General features: G+C 41.6%; 1 pseudogene; it reads left to right on the top strand.

Annotated features, from left to right (window-relative positions):
- The first annotated feature begins 991 nt into the window (after positions 1 to 991).
- LOC105624906 lies at positions 992 to 1727 on the top strand (annotated as a pseudogene).
- Positions 1728 to 4274: the final 2547 nt, after the last annotated feature.

Below are 4274 nucleotides of genomic sequence, written 5' to 3'. Positions count from 1 at the left end.
AACGGCAATATGGATCACGCAGAGAAATTTGTGTAACCTTCGGAAATCCATGCATTGAACATTCGTACTAAGCACTGCATAATCTATTATTATTATACAATGTATGATACCTCAGTGTCCATCAGGCATGATTTATTTATGGAATATTAGCATTAAAGGAATGTATCTTGTCAGAAAGTACAAAGACTGTTCTTTCTATACACTAGACAGCAGGTGATTGTGCTCAGAATGCGGAGAACCGACGTACATTGTATTCCCATGCAACATGTGCCCACTCTGTGCACATTGAAAAACTAAGTGCTCCGTGTAAGAGTGCGATGTGATCTAAAAAAAAATATTAAAAAACGGTATAGAAAATCACGAGCGAGTGGAACGCGAACTGTTGCGGCCAAGTCGCTATTTTGGTGGAGTTTCGCGTGGCTGTAACAATGCGACGAATGCATCGAGCAGTTCGAAGAACTTTCGTCGTACCAAGCATCCGCGCCTCGCCGTTGGACACAGACAATACGCGGTGGCGAAAATCGCGCGACTCGCGGGTGCAAAGTCGCAATTAGAGTGACATTTCGTGCACATTAGTGGCGAGTACGTGAGTGGCAATGAACGATCTCTTATCTAACGACGCCACGTTTTGAGAGTCGTATATTGACAGTTATAAATTCTAATCATATCGAGCCACGGCAGTTTTTAGAAGACGCTGGCAATGTAGTTCTAGAGCGAGTGTGAAACACTGTAGAAAGACACGATAGTGTAAAAATAAACACCGCGTTCAACGGCAAATTTGCAACGAAGGATAAACATGCTGAGCATATTTAAGAGCATTACAAAGAATAGCGAGATATATCGATGCGCCGATTTGTGCGAGTGATATCAGCGACATATCGTCGAGCCTAACCTAGCATCGCTCGAAGAGTTCCAGGAATGTGACAGCGGGTGGATATTGTCGCGAATCCTCAACTTGACTGTTAATGTGAACAAATCCCCTGCGTACGGGATGTTACATCGAAGTGCCATGGGCAATAGAGGCGATGATCAGACGAAACGAGCGGTAATTAGTGTTCGTATGACGGACAATACGTGTTTTGTGTGGTCGATCGTCACTTTGTACCACGTTGAGAAGTATACGGAGCGAGAGTCATACTCACTGCAATCGAATCTCGCGATATCGAATTTTCAATCATCGAATTTTCAAACATTAAAAGACATTTCTAAATTTGAACGGTTAAATGCGATCAATGTACATGACATTGAAAATGGACAGTCCTTCCTCTACGGCTATGATAAGAAAGAAAAGTACGTCAACATGTTGTATGTATAAGATCCACGCAATGACAGCTTCGGCCATTTTGCGTGCAAGAATGTCTGTCGCGTCTCGTGAGATCGCAAATTATTAGGAACAAGAACAAGAAGTTTTTCTGCTACTGGTAAATATAATAAGAAAAGCCAATAAAAAACAGTAAATAGTGAAAAATGATTTCTCTATTATTTGCAGGTGCCTTCATTACTTCAGCTCGTGCGAAAAATTGCAGTCGCACGAAATGAACTGCCAGAAAATCAACGACTGCGCCGACTGTCGAGCGAGAACGACAGGTGACTCGAATTCGACAACTGTAATAATCGGAAACGAGTGCCATTCATTTACCGATCTGTGCGTTCTAGGCAAGACGGAATTCGAGAAGGAAGATGCGACATCATATGCGTATCAGCGACGAGAAGCGTTTAGTTTATAGACTATTACGTGCGATACATGTATGACACATTATCGTCGTATTATTTCTGTTGCGATGAAGCTTATATAGCATAGTTCGCACGAATTCAACGATTTGGCGCATCGCATGAAAACTATCATATCCGCGAACGTGCTCATGGAAACGTTCAAAGAACGTCAAAAGAACAATGGTAACGCGACATGTTGTCACATCTGTGAGAATTCGCGCCGGATGATCCGTGATCATTACCATCTCATCGGGTGATACCGCAGTCCAGCAATTCGAATTGTAACTTACATTATAAAAATTCGTTCTATATTCCGATTGTATTTCATAATTTATCAGACTACGATGCGCATTTTATAATTAAGGAAATTGCTACCGCGTACGATGGACATGTAGATGTATTATCGATAAAGAAGAAAAAATATATTTCGTTCACTAAACATGTCGATAGCATCAAAGATAAAAATGAAAAAAATTTTCAGAAAAATTGCATACAATAAAGGTTCATTGATTCTTTCAAATTTTTAAATGCAAGCCTCTATAAATTGGCGTTGTATCTCGACAAAGATAAATTAAAAATTGTACGTTCCGAATTTCCAATATTATGTGACGAAGAATTTGAATTACTCACACGAAAAGTCTTTCCGTACGAGTACAAGTTAAAAAAATGACGCAATCAGGACAAGCGCTTACCATCGCCCGAATTATTTTTCACTTCGTTGTCAGGCGATACATTATCCAAGAGCGATCGCCGCGAACGTCTGGCAGCGATTCTCCGAACTCTCGGTAAATACAGTGATCTATATTTAAAAATAGATGTATTGTTGTTGGCTGATATTTGAGAATTTTCGGAATAGTTGCACCAGTTATGGCGTAGTCATGCTCGTAAAACGCTCCAGCGATAGATTTTCCGCGATAGTAGATAGGTTACGGGAGTGGTACGCACCTTAACGATCGTAAACATCTCAGTGATCTAATTTGGCATGTAACCATTCTCAAAAACCGTTTTGTACTTGCTCACGCGTACCGAATCATCTACTTTGAATGTTGCCGGACCAGCGATTTTTATCGCGCTGTACACCGTGTCAAGAGTCTTTCGGGAGTTACATCGGCGAGTCGCATGCCGATAGTGCGATGTTTGCGCGTATTGTAATCTGATACGAGACGCGGCAGATCGTCGATCCACTTGTAATTGCTGTTGAGTGTAAACATTTTCCATGTCGTTTTCTAGCGTGCAATTGAACTGCTCGACTATTGACACTTTCAATATCGAATACGTGAAATAGTGATTAACAAAGTTGTTTTTTCAAAATATTTTCTGCACATCGTTGTAAAACTCCTTTCCCATATTTGTAAATTTTTAGGACATCTTCCTCGTTCGAATTATCTCAGCGATAACATTAGCCGTCTCGCTTCCACCCTTGCTCTTGAGCGGTACGGTACACGCGTACTTGCTCAACATATCGATGAATATATAGTGGCCTCTTGAACTGAATTGAAACTCGAGCACGGGCGCATCTCTACGATATCAACCACAGATCGTCATCCTCAAACTATGACGCGCCGTCGCGGAAAATTTCTTCTCGCCGGAGCGTGCAATTTCTCGACAAGTCGATATCTCTCAAAGCTAATTTTTCTCTTTTCGCTGGATCTCTTTTTCATGATTCGATGCGTAATATACTGGCAAAAATATTTTTTCTCGCTGACACCACTCAACTGACTCGTTTTGTCTATATGATTTAATTTATAATAAGACCGGTTTCGCGAAGTTCTTCAATGATCGATAGCATTCGTTGTCATCGATAGCATTCATTGAGCGTTGTTGCCTGCTCGGTGCGAAGTGTCAAGCAATCGTAGACTACGATTCAGCTCGAGATCATCCCAGTGCACATAATCGATCGCGTTATTCAATGTCATTGCATGAGATAATCCCTTTCCAGATTTCTTTTTCTGTTTCTTGAGTGTAATCGACATCAACGGCGCGATTACGTATGTGTACTATCCCCTGTTGCTTAATAATCGGCTCTGCGAATGATGCTTGTGTTTGTGCACCTTCGTCGCCAGCAGCATGCTCTTATACTTGTTCATATCGTCTTCCATGTAGAGAAGATCGTCAGGAATTCTCTGGAAAATTAACTCGTAAAGACCGAGTATATCGACATATCGTACGCCGTCGATAATTAATTTGTTCGCATCATCCACGTCGAAACGTTTATTGTTAAACATCAATCCGTCATCATTGTATAAGTAAAGGCCGTAATCTGTACCATTCTTCTATTTATCTCGTGTTCCCCGGGACAGCCTTAACGTACTTTTGATTCAGCGGGCCCAAGCCGGCTTACAACGCCTCTCGACCAATTGATTTTGAACCTTCGTTGCTAGTGAGTCATTTCGAAAACGTTCTCCAGCAATCTATCGTCGGTACAATATATCGTATACTGAGTGGAGGTTATCGGTTATATCATGCGATCGATTATCAGATTTACGGAAGATTGCGGAACGCTCGAACGTTTCGCTCGCTTTCTCTCCCTCTTCCTCCTCCTTCTTCTTCTCCTCCTCCTC

This window comes from Atta cephalotes (assembly GCF_000143395.1).
Source record: "Atta cephalotes unplaced genomic scaffold scaffold00094, whole genome shotgun sequence".
Lineage (NCBI taxonomy): Eukaryota > Metazoa > Arthropoda > Insecta > Hymenoptera > Formicidae > Atta > Atta cephalotes.
The sequence above is the reverse complement of the archived record's forward strand: the minus strand, read 5'-3'. Positions and strand labels throughout refer to the sequence as shown.